Genomic DNA, 13,187 nt, shown 5'->3' with positions numbered 1-13,187 from the left:
GTATGACAGAGAAGGTAAAGATGTACATTGTTGACAGACTTTTCAACAGCTCATCCTGGGAAAACAAAATAAACATAATCAACAGAAACTGGACACTCTCCTATAGCATATTGAAAAATAAACTTAAGCTGATACCAACCTTGCCCATCTCTTCCATATTTTCAATTGATGCCAGCCCTGCTTCTCTCTTACCCTCATCTCCTGGCCTTCCAATAGAAGTTAGCACCCAAAGCATTCCCTCCTTCACAAATAATTCTAGATCCACCCACCACATTTTGCCTGCCAACTAATGCCTTTCTTGCCTATGTTCCCTGCTTTCCAACTGATGCCAGGTATGGTTTAGTCACCTTGTATTTTAACTTATGCCAGATATAGGGTAAATGGAGGCAGTCTGGTTTCCTCACCCAGATGTCTGGGTTATTAAGGGAAGAAGTCTCCATAACCTTGAGAATGGGCCTGATAAGTATTTTTCTCATAGCCTTGAGACTGTTTCTGAAAAACTGTTCCCATAGCCTTGATTGGGCTTGCATGCATACAATGAAGCTCTGTTGCATAATTCTGTTGGCACCTAACTGGCTTTGTCTATTATCTAGTATTTGAAGATGTAGGGGATCCCTTTGGCTGCCACACTCGGTGAGGAGAGGCATGCGGTAGGCCACGGTGGATGCCATGCTGGGGTGCTGTGCAGAGGGGACAGGTGACATGCAGGGACATGCAGGGGGACACGCAGCTTGCAGCATGTGTGGATTGCCCACCCTTGATGTGAATAAACGCACATCAGACATCCCAATGACTCCGGGAATTTTCTTCTGTCTGCCTGAATCTCATGAACCTGTCTGGCTCTGAATGGATACAACACGCCTGATGTTTCATAATGTTGAATGAGTGAACTTCATCCAAAGCAGTACCAGTTATCGCAGTGGGCATTTTACTTGTCTACTCCCCTGATAGACCTTTGATCTGGCCACAGAAAGGACAAATTTCATGACCTGGTGGAAACCATCTCAAATTCCTTGAAAAGATTGGATTCTACATCTTTTTCAAACTGTCAAGGTCCACGAGCCAGTGAAGAAGAAGGTAGAAAAGTTTCATAGGTGAGTGAAATGCATTTAGATGAAAACTCCCAGCAGATCCAGAAGTATGTACTGAAAGATCAGGTAGTAGGTAAGCACTTGCCATGGCTGATCCAGTTGATCCCACCAAAATAACACAAGGTTTGTTTTCTGATATGCAATTTGTATACAAGCAATCTGAGCCTCAGAGAGATAAGGGATATTCCCAGGACAAAACATGGGGTTGGGAAGAGTCATGTGTTACCAAGGATGTGGCCAATGCTCACATAGTAAAAAGCTGGTATAGGATATGTTGTACTGTAGTAAATACCAGACAAATGAACAGGTGGATCATCATTTTTAAAATGTTTTGACAGGGGTAGGCTGCTACCATGGATATTATGAAATCCTATGTATTATACATCTAAATGGCCCTCAAGGTGACAAGCAGATATCACCTTCATATTTAGTTAAAAAAAAAGGACACACTGTAAACAACATCACCAATAACCACAGAAAGAACAATGAGGAGCTCCTGTAGCAACTCAGAATTCTTCAGGGGCACATGTATAAAGACAAGATGCCCAAAGTGAAACAATTTCTGACCTTTAAATGTATTATCATAAGATAGTTGATCAAGAAGAATTATATGATTTTTCTTTTCAAGGCATTTTTTAGCTTAGGATTAAGAGACCTCCCTTTATGAATAGTCTATATAAAAGGATTTTCCCAGTGACTTCACAACAGGTAGCCCAAATGTAGGGATGGAAGTACACAGACTTAAATATGTCAAACAGTTCTCAAGTTCCTGCAGGCCAGTACTGAGAACCACCAAAAGTCAGGCAATACCACATTCAGTCTGAGATACTGAGCCTTGGCCTCCCCTGACATGAAATGGCAATTTCTGGAGAATTTTATGCCTCTGCAATTTTAAGACAGTGTACAGGAAACAGAATCATGAAAGGAATCCACTTGATTTTGTAAAAAACAAGGCACTGATTTTTTTTTTATTTAATCAAGTTTTGAAGCCTTCATTGTAGAGGTGACAGAATTAGTAAAGAGACAAATACTTGGAGATTTAAGGAAGAAATATAGCTCTTCCCAAGGACAGTATCTGATCACGTGACATGGAAAAAAAAGTCCACATCTCTGGTAATTGGCTGACATCTGACACATAATATTGGTAAAAGAAATACTGCACACAATGACAACTGTGATAGCATTGGACAACTTGACACCATGAGGATTGGGTTTGAAACAATTATAAATTTCAGGTGAGACTTGATTCAGAAAGCAACTGCCATCAGAGACTGCTGGTGGCAGTGTCATTGGGAAAGAACATTTAGTTCATATGTGGCTATACCTATGACACACATGAATATATTACATATGCATGTCTTTCTACCTATAGCCTCATTTCTGTGTAAGTCTCTTCAGCCAAGCAGGAGCAAGTGTTAAGAGCTCAAATGCCTGGGGTGGGGTGGAGGGATGGGGATAAAAGGCAGACAATTGTAACTGAATAAAAATAAATTAATTAATTTTTAAAAAGTTAATGTAAAAGCTTGTCCCATTGGTGGTACTACTCAACAGGCTGGAAAAAGCAAAAACCAAATAAACAAAGAAGCTACTTTGGAAAAAAAAATTCACAATTTGAAGTCTAAAGGCCCATTATTTCCCAGTGTGCCTGTATTTCGACTGATAGTTTTTAGGGGAATAATGTTAAGTGAGTTAATCTGTGGGAATCCTAATCCAGTAAAAGTGGAGCCTTTACCTAATGGTCAGGTCACAGAGAAGCATAGAGGGAATACCTGGGAACAAGAAGTTTAAACACACTCACCTGCAAGACAAAGAAAGGGTCCTCAGGAAAAAACAATCCAGCCCACAACCTGATCTCAAAATTCAACCTTCCAGAACTGTAAATAAAAAAATATGTTGTTTATACCCACCAACACAGCACTACATTTTGACAGCACAAGCAACTAATATTACTTATCAGGAGACATTTTAGATATTTTTGGCAGAACTGCTGACATGGCAACTCAATGGAATCATGTCGTGTTCTAGTGGCATTGGTAGGTTGTAACCCTGTGAAAAATGGTATCCACTGTGGAAATTCATGAAAAGAACTGAGGTTGCAGCTTCTGACCTTAGTGGTCTAGGTTTGTTATGTGATGAGGTGCAGAAAAACTGCTGGAATGACACATCTGCCATTTAGTGTATAAACATGCTATTAAGTATGATATTGTGTGATGGGGTGTCTCCTCCAGCAGAGCTCCCCTTTGTCATTGCAGATGAGAAAAAATGGCCAATGTGTGATCTGCTTTGAGAGGAAACATTACCAGTCCCTCAAAGGAGAAAGGTACTGAACACCTCTTTCCTCATATTTTTATTGAGTTCAGCTCATACAGAGAGATACATAGTATGCACATAAAGTTCATCAACTAATGTCCAAAAAGCTACAGTCATGAGAAACTGACATCATTTATATATAATAGTTGGAGAAACACAGAGATTGTCTCAGGTCAGGGTTAGCTTTAGCTCAAGTGTCTGTTTCATAGCAACAGGGCAGAGCAAGTCTCAAAGGAAACAATGTATATTCATTCTCTGGCCAGAATTACCCCTGGGAGCCATCTGTTCCAGGACAAGGATTCAGCTGCCTCTGGCACTGTTCCCAGGCTGAGGCACATGGGGAGAGCAAAGCAGCCAAGAGAGTAGAAGACATTACAGAAAGACTGAGGACTGAGGCTATGACAAAGCCAAGGGGTGATTGTCCTTCTCTCTCTTCTCTGAAGACATCTAAGTCCTTCCTTGATGATCTGTTGTGACTGTGCATGCCTTAGGTTGCCCCTCCCTTGTGGGATCTTACCTGTCATTTCCTAACCAGCCATCCACCAGGGCCAAGCTGGGGGATGTGAGGGAGGCAGGGGCTACACTACTGGCGAGAGGAAATATTCTGTCCCCTTAGTGGCTCACGTGACCAAGGCCTTTTCACTCAGCTCTAGCGATGGAACCTTATTGTCTGCTAATGAGGCTGCAGTCCCTGAAACCAGTCAAGATGGCTCCCAACAAGTGGGTAAGTGTCTGAGAAGGTCTGAAAGGACAATGGAGCTGACTGCTACGCAAACACATAAGGAACATAGTGCCACAAAATGTATAGCCAAATGAAAGATGTTTTAGCTGGCTGTGAAGTCAAACAACATACCATTTTCTCTAATATTCCCATAAATATGTGAGCACTGACTTTGTACACCTTCATTTAGCAGCTGGTGGCAGAGAGAATGGACAATCAGATAACATTGGGAGTGGGACAGAGTGTGATCTAGTGTGAGACTCTTGGAGTGTCCCAAGGATTGCATAGACCCTAGTCTGGATTATGGGCTAACCCTCATCATTTTAAGATTTTGTCTGTATAGACCTTCTGTGCCCACTCTCACCTCTGACAAGATTTGTCTCTTGTTTTGGTTTAACTTCCACTTTTCTAAGGCTAAATAGAATTTGTATCTGTCTGACTGCTCCTCCATGAATTTCTGTGTGGAGCTTTGTAAAGATGTCTGGTATTCAGTCAGGTAATATTAGGGGGTTGCCTGGGAATCACTGCAGAATGGAACTCCACCATAATGTTTATTAATTTATTCCTATCACTTACAGAGGAAAAACTACATATACCTGAAACATTAAGAAAAACCAAAGGACACCTCAGTAGCTCAGGATTATAAGAATGTAGAATAGCTGGTTCTCCACCACTCATTTCTTATTCTGCAAGTCATGACTAGAGGTACATGACAGACAGACTCAGCAGGATTCCAACACCTAACAAACTGCTTCTGACCAGGAAAGCCACCCACTACTCCTGACATTTTCCCCACAACACAACACAAAAAATTGGCAATGACTACAATGCTGCCCACATGGGATCACAGTAATGACCTAAGTTACCTGAGAACACTCACAGCTGAATGAGCAAAGTTGTTAAAGGGAAAGCCAGATTCAGTGTTTATAGTGAGGGAAACAGTTATATTATGGCCTTTCCCAAAAGACACATCCTGAGAATGTGTAGTGACAGCTGGCAAACATTTTGGTCTCTCAAACTTCTTCACCAAAGTAAACTTGATAGGGATCTGTCTCTAGAATGTGAGCAAGTACGAGATTTCTTCTGTTTTGTTCTCTTAGTGAGGAAGGGAGATAACTTTTTAAAAGTTGCATTAACTGGGTACTCTTTTCTAATTAGACTTCCATGAAAGGTTCTCAGGGCTCTTGACTACTCACCCATAACCCCTCCATTAATATACAAATGCATCAGGTGCAGCTATTCCCACAGGTCCTAGAAAGTTAACAAGGGTCCCAGGTTTCAGAAGGAAGAGCTGAGTACAAACACTTGTTTTGTGATCGCATTAGTGCAATTGTGTTGCTTTGGAGTCTCCAGTGGCCCAGCGGGCTCACTGGGGATGAGGACTGGAACTATTTTCTAGACACATTGTCACAGGGTATGACATACAACTCAAAACACTGGGGACTGGTGTTCCATGTGTTTGGTGGAAAACCCCAGACATGGCAAGATTACCAAAAAAAAAAAAAAAAGTAAAATGTAACTGGAAATACTAATTAAATCAGGTCTGAGATTCAACAACACGATTTTGGAAAAATCATACTTCTCAGGACAACATTTTTTGGTACTCACCTTTATGGGGTTAACATTAAGAAAGCATCTAAATGTAATTATTTCTGCTGTACAACTTTCCATGGACTCCTGTTATACTTGGAATCAGACCTTGTGCTCATATTGGCCTCCGTGGTGTGCGGCCTCCATAAATGGTTTCCTATGAATGCTGTCTGCCGATATGAACATTTTGTGTCACCGCAAAGTGCTTTTGAACTAATTTTCCACAATAAAGCCAGCGTGATGTGAAGTCACATATGTGTTCCAGGTAAAAACAATGTCATCCTGGTCAGGTGGCTCAGTTGGTGCAGCATCATCCTGTTACCAAATAGTTGCTGGTTAAGTCCCCAGTCAGGGCACCTGAGTAGGTTCTGGGTTCAATCCCTGATAAGGCAGGGTATATAAAAAGCAAGTGATCAATGTTTCTCTCTCACATAAATGATATCTTTCTCTCTGTTTCTCTCTCTCTTCCTCCCTTGTGAAAAATAAATAAAATATATCTTTGAGTGAAGATTTTTTAAAAATTATTGTTAAAATGTCACTTTTCACTCATTTACTCCTTTGAATATTATATTTCTCTATATTCGTTTTAACCTCTTTCTTTTTCTAACTCTCTCCCTCTCTGTCTTTGATTCTCTCTTTTAAATATATATTTTAGGGGTTGGGGTACTATAGGCATATATTGGGTTGTGGAAGAAGGCTACAAAATACCCTACCATGCAGAAGGCATCACCCAAAACACAAGTGATTTGGCCAAAACTATCAATGGTTAACACACGACAAGAGCCCCAACACTGATGCACATGAAGTATTTACTGTGTGTTAGTTTTCAGATCCTTTATACATGGTGTGTGGTTGGAAGCACTGAAGGCTGTTGATGCAGCTCCTCTGTTGGATCACATGTGTATTCTTTATGACTTATACGCTAAAAAACTGTGAGGTGTTAAATTTTGTCATGTTACTTCCCGTCAATATTCAGTGAGGGAGATATGAGGTTCAGAAGAATAGAAATGTTCAGAGCACGGCCTGGGGACCAGTAACCTGAGAGACGAGCTGTTCCCGTTGTAAAGCTACAAAAGCATCTAAGGTGTCACCTGAGCAAGGCCAGTCTTCAGCCACAATGAAATTCTGCAAACACAGGTGTTCTTACGCACTCCTGTTCTCAGATTCTGAGCTGTTGAAGGAAAAGGAGCTGAGTGAAAGATAACTACAGGGAGTGCGTGAGCACTGAAAATGAGGAGCAAAACTAGCATAAATTAGAAAACAAGGAGACTTAGCCATACCTGACATCAGTTGGAAGGCAGGGAATATAGGCAGGAATGGAGTCAGTTGGAAGGCAAAGAGAGATGGGTGGTCTGGAAATTTCTGTGAGACAGGGATCTGTGAAGTGCTCACTTCAATGGAAAGACAGGGAGAGGTGGGTAAGAAGGAAGCAGGGCTGGTGTCATTTGAAAATATTGAACAGTTGGGCACAGCTGTTATCAGTTTAAATTTATTTTTGTATATGATGTAAGAATGTAGACAAGTTTTATTGCATGCATAAATTTTGTTTTTCCAAGACCAGTTTTTGAAAAGTCTCTCAACTCTTCAGTGTATATCTACACCTTCTCTCTCATAGATAACTTGTTCATGTAAGAGGGTTTAATTCTGAATTCTCTATACTCTTCCATTGATTTAGGTATCTCATTTGTGCCGATACCTTCCTGTTTTGATAGTTTAATAAAGTATTAAATTATTAATATACTTTCATATGTTTATTATATATAAATATTCATATATAAATTATATGCATAATTTATATTATATATTTATCAAGGTATTATTATACTTTAATAGAACAGTTTGAGAACCCAGAGTGTGAATCTCCAACACTGTTTTTTCTTCTACAAATATATTTCTCTATTTAAAGTATTTGTTGTTCCACATAAATATTAAGGGTTTTGTTTTTATTCTGAGCAGTAATTTGATAATGGTTGAAATGAACTAATAGCTTTGGGAAGTATTGCAATTATAACAATTTAATCTTCCCATTATATAGGACGGATTTACCCTTCCATTTATTTTGTTTTCTTTTCACATTTCTCTTTTCAATGTCCTTTAATTTTGAGAGCACAGGTATTTCACCTCTTTGTTTATTCCAATTCGTAGGCATTTATTTCTTTCCCACACACTTGTAAATGGGGTTACTTTCTCTTTTTTTAAATATATTTATTGATTATGCTATTACAGTTGTCCCATTCCCCCCCCACTCCACTCCATCCTGCCCACGCCCTCCCTCCCTCATTCCCCCCCTATAGTTCATGTCCATGGGTCATACTTATAAGTTCTTTGGCTTCTACATTTCCTACACTATTCTTACCCTCCCCCTGTCTATTTTCCACCTATCATCTATGCTACTTATTCTCTGTACCTTTCCCCCACCTCTCGCCTCCCACTCCCCTATTGACAACCCTCCATGTGATCTCCATCTCTATGGTTCTGTTCCTGTTCTAGTTGTTTGCCTAGTTTGCTCTTGTTTTTGTTTTAGGTGTGGTCGTTAATAACTGTGAGTTTGCTGTCATTTTTACTGTTCCTACTTTTTATCTTCTTCTTCTTAGGTAAGTCCCTTTAACATTTCATATAACAAGGGCTTGGTGATGATGAACTTCTTTAACTTGACCTTATCTGAGAAGCACTTTATCTTCCCTTCCATTCTAAATGATAGCTTTGCTGGATACAGTAATCTTGGATGTAAGTCCTTGCCTTTCATGACTTGGAATACTTCTTGCCAGCCCCTTCTTGCCTGTAAGGTCTCTTTGGAGAAATCAGCTGACAGTCTTATGGGAACTCCTTTGTAGGTAACTGTGTTCTTTTCTCTTGCTGCTTCTAAGATTCTCTCCTTCTGCTTAATCTTGGGTAATGTAATGATGATGTGCCTTGGTGTGTTCCTCCTTGGGTCCAGCTTCTTTGGGACTCTCTGAGCTTCCTGGACTTCCTGGAAGTCTGTTTCCTTTGCCAGATGAGGGAAGTTCTCCTTCATTATTTGTTCAAATAAGTTTTCAATTTGTTGTTCTTCCTCTTCTCCTTCTGGCACCCCTATAATTCAGATGTTTGAACGTTTCAAGATGTCCTGGAAGTTCCTATGCCTCTCCTCATTTTTCCAAATTCTTGTTTCTTCATTCTTTTCTGGTTGGATGTTTCTTTCTTCCTTCTGGTCCACACCATGGATTTGAGTCCCAGTTTCCTTCACATCACTATTGGTTCCCTGTACATTTTCCTTTGCTTCTCTTAGCATAGGCTTCATTTTTTTTATCTGGTTTTCGAACAAATTCAACCAATTCTGTGAGCATCTTGATAACCAGTGTTTGAACTGTGCATCTGATAGGTTGGCTATCTCTTCGTCGCTTAGTTGTATTTTTTCTGGAGCTTTGAAGTGTCCTGTCATTTGGGCCATTTTTTTTTTTTTGTCTTGGCATGTCCATTACTTAAAGGGGCGGAGCCTTAAGTGTTCCCCGGGGCGGGGTAACACTGGTCGCTTTGCTGTACGTGGGGGAGGGGCCGAGAGGGAGCAATGGTGCCCACTCCCCTCTCCACCGGATTTCAGTCTTTCACTCCACTACCCACAATCAAACTGGGCCCCTCTGGTGCTGGTTCTTGAGTGGGTGGGCTTGTGCACACCCTAGGCCCCTGTGGGTCTCTCCAACAACCTCTCCTGTGAGGCTGGGAGTCTCTCCTGCTGCTGCCCCAACCCCCACGGGCATTTTCAATCAGAGGTTTGAGGCTTTATTTCCCAGTGCTGGGGCCCTGGGTTGCGCAGTATGCTTCACTCCCTGCCGTTTGTCTGGTTTATCTGTGTGCGAGTGTGGGGCCGTGGGGTGCTACCCGCCACTCTGCCTGCCCCGTTCTCCGCCAGTCTGAGTCCGGCCCTCTTGGTTTATCTGTGCGTGAATGTGGGGCCGCAGGGTCTGCTAGTGGTCAGACTGCCTGCCCTGTTGGTCCCACACTCCACCAGTCTCGGTCCTGCCACCGCCACGCGAGTCCTCTCCGCCCCAGTGCCCATCTTCACCCCTCCTGCTGGTCTGGATGTATGTTTCTTTTTTATCTCCTTGGTGTCGGACTTCCTTCCCGTTCGATTTTCTGTCAGTTCTGGTTGTGCGAGGAGGCGCAGTGTGTCTACCTACGCCACCATCTTGGTTCTCATATATTTGTTCTTTTTCAGTTTTAATTTTTGATTTATTGGGTGTTTAGTTGCCTGTTTTGTAATCTCCAAATATTTGTGTTTTTTTGCTTTATTTGATTTCTAGTATCTTATCTAGAACATATTCTCACTGTGTTTAGAGAATATGGTTAGTATAAATTTAAATAGTTAAATTTTAATTAGGATTGTTTTTTCTCCTAGTAGAAGAGCTATGTTGGGAAATTTTGTGTGTCAATTAGAGAAAAATGTGTACTGTGTGGTTTTAAATGCAATGCTCTATAAAAATCTATCAAGTAAACCTAGTCTAATATTGCAATTGAGTCTTTTTATTTTTTAATATATTTAAACAGTGTTTTTAAATAAGATTACTGTTCCATAATCATCTCATATGACACATAATTTTTAAAGGGACCCTTTGATAGAAATGACTTTTCATCTCAGCATTACACATCGGAAAATAAAAGGCATTACATCTACTGTAAATTCACCACAGCTTTCTGTGTCCTTTCCAGTTTTTCAACCTGGAACAATCTATTTCTGCAGCCATCCCTCAAAGGGTACAGAAAGGATGTTTTAAAAGTCGAAGGAGAAAGCTGGAAAAGAGGCGGGGCTCTCAGCAAGGGGCTCTCACTAGTGTCTGTACAACTGACCCTGTGGGCCTGAACTTCACAAAGACTAATTCCATGTTCTCTGTAGGCACAGAATAAAGATAGTACAGTTTATCTGGTACATGCCTAAGCAAAACACCCTCGGCTAAAGGAAATAAGACAAAGTGGCAACAGTTTTAGGAAGTCTTTTCAATAAATTGTCTTCAAAAATCAGAAAATACATGCCAAAAATAAATCTGGACAACTCTGTAACAGCATTAACAAGAAAAAAATTAAACTGATGTCAGGCCTGCCTCCTCTCCCAGAATTTCAACAGATGGAAATTCCATGCACCTTACATTTACTTCTGATTCATTCTAGCCCTGTCCAACTTCCATTCCCTCAAACTGACAGCAGCACCATACCTCTCCGTGCCTTCCAACTGATACTGTTCCTTCCCACCTGTCTTTGCCTTCATACTCACACCAAGTCCACACACCTTTTTCAGGGGTTCAACTACTCTGGACCTGCATACTTCTCCCTATCTTCCAACTGAATCGTCTCACCCATGTTTCCCTACCTTCCAACTTGTGGCAGTTCCCCCTGTGTATGCTTAACTTCCAACTAACAAAAGCCCTGTTCGTTTAATCCTTACCAGCCCTGTTTCTATATATTTTTTCACTTAACTCCTTTTTCATCAAAAGCCCAGAATTGGTAAACACCAGTGTGCAGAAACACCAATATTGGCTCCCCTTTATTCTGGTTGGAGACTGAGCTTCCTCAAGTGAGATATCCCAAGAAGACGTCCAAGCAAGACAAATAAGAAACTCTTGCTCCCAGTTCTCTAAAACTGGGTCTGTTTTTACACTTCAGCTCTTTCTAGCTCTCCATTTAGTATATATCTCTCTTTATACATCCCAGTGCTTCCTTCTGAATGCTTCCATGCTTTGGTGCCTAACATATCCCATGCAATATTTATTACATAGAGCAAGACAAAATGCAGCAAATCAAATCCTTTTCCCTAAGTACCTCGTAAATGACATACCTTCCATACATCACAAAGGCCACATCCTCAGCTTACAGCATCTCAAAACCCACACCGCATATAAATATTTTGAAAGCTAATCCCCAACATGCACAGTGTATGCATTCACACTGGGGCTCTTATGTGCATAAATTATTGACATTTTAAGTCAAATAATTTATTTTTAGCTTCCTTCCACATCGTAAAATATTTGGCAGCACCTTGGTCCATACAGAATTAATGCCTCCAGAATCTCAACCCCACAAAGAGATAGAGAAGAGAAGGACATAGATTAACTGAGAGCAAAAGAAGAGGAAGATGAAAACAAGTAGAGCCAGGAGTGATGTGGCCCAGTGTGCTGGACATCATCCTGTGAACCTAAATGTCACTGGTTCAATTCCAGTCAGGACCCATGCCTGGGTTATAGGCCAGGCCCCTGTTTCAAGAATGTCAGGGGGTGCAAATAGATATTTCTCTCCACTTTTTCCCCTACCTTCCCCATCTCTCTGAAAATAAATAAAATGTTTTTTTAAAAAGATGAAAATATTTATGTGGAACCTAATCAAATAAAACACAAAGCAAGCAAAATATAACCAGACATTGAAATTAAGAACAATCTGACACTAACTACAATGGAGGTGGGGGGGCATAACGGGGGGAAAGAAGGGGAGTGATTCAGGAACAACAGTAAAGGACATATGTACAAAACCAAAAGGGGGTGGGATCAGGCGAGGGAGGTAAGGATGGCTGGTGTGCAGGGGAGTGGTGGGGGATAAATGAAGACATCTGTGCTTGAACAACAAAAAAATAATTTTTAAAAAACAAAAAAAAGAGATGAAAATATATTTTGGAGATCAAAACCTTGTTTGAGGTATCATTGGCAAATAAGTTTTCCCATACAGTTGGTCCCCTTTACACTTTGCTGATGCTTTGTTTATCCATGCAGAAGTTTTTATTCTGATGAATTCCCATTTGTTTATGTTTTCCTTTATGGCCCTTGCTTTAGGGGACATATTGGAGAAAATATTGCTGAGCAGAGTATCTGAGATTTTCCTGCCTATGTTCTCCTGTAGGACTTTTATGGTGTTGTAACTTATTTAAGTCTTGTATCCATATGGAGTTTATTTTTGTGTATGGCATAAGTCGGTCGAGTTTCAATTTTTTTTTATTTTAGCCATGCAGATTTCACAACACCACTTGTTGAAGAAGTTATTTTCACTCCATTTTATGTTTCTGCCCCCTTTGGCGAATACTAATTGACCATAGAGACTTGGGCTTATTTCTGGGCTCTTCTATTCTGTTCCACTGACCTATGTGTCTGTTCTTATGACAGTACCAGACTCTTTTGATTACCATGGCCTTGTAATATAGTTTGATGCCAGGTATGGTGATACCTCCTATTTTGTTCTTCTTTCTCAAAATTGCTGCAGGCTTTCAGGGTCATTTACGGTTCCAAATAAATTTTTGAAATGTTTGTTCTATATCTGTGAATTATGTCATTGGTATTTTACCAGGGATTGTGTTGAATCTTTAAGTTGTTTTGGGTAGTATGGACAATTAGATGTCGTTAAAACAACATGCTTCTAAAGAATTAATAGATCAAAGAGGAAAACAAATAGAACTAAATCTACCTTGAGACCCACAGAAATGGTTGTGGGTTGTAGTATGTTAAAGCAGTTAAAAGAGAAAA

General features: G+C 40.5%; 1 long non-coding RNA gene across 4 annotated transcripts in view; it reads right to left on the bottom strand.

The window, feature by feature from the left end:
- Nucleotides 1-13,187, bottom strand: part of LOC123479725 (uncharacterized) — a 60,711-nt gene that overhangs the window by 14,839 nt on the left and 32,685 nt on the right. For all 4 annotated transcript variants that reach the window (XR_008427013.2, XR_008427012.2, XR_008427010.1 and 1 more), the window contains exon 2: nucleotides 2,890-2,965. This is a non-coding gene — a long non-coding RNA (uncharacterized lncRNA). The remainder of the gene's footprint in view (nucleotides 1-2,889; nucleotides 2,966-13,187) is intronic.

The sequence above is a fragment of the Desmodus rotundus genome, chromosome 1 (assembly GCF_022682495.2).
Source record: "Desmodus rotundus isolate HL8 chromosome 1, HLdesRot8A.1, whole genome shotgun sequence".
In the NCBI taxonomy this organism is placed as follows: Eukaryota; Metazoa; Chordata; class Mammalia; order Chiroptera; family Phyllostomidae; genus Desmodus; species Desmodus rotundus.
This window is presented reverse-complemented; position numbering and strand designations above follow the sequence as displayed.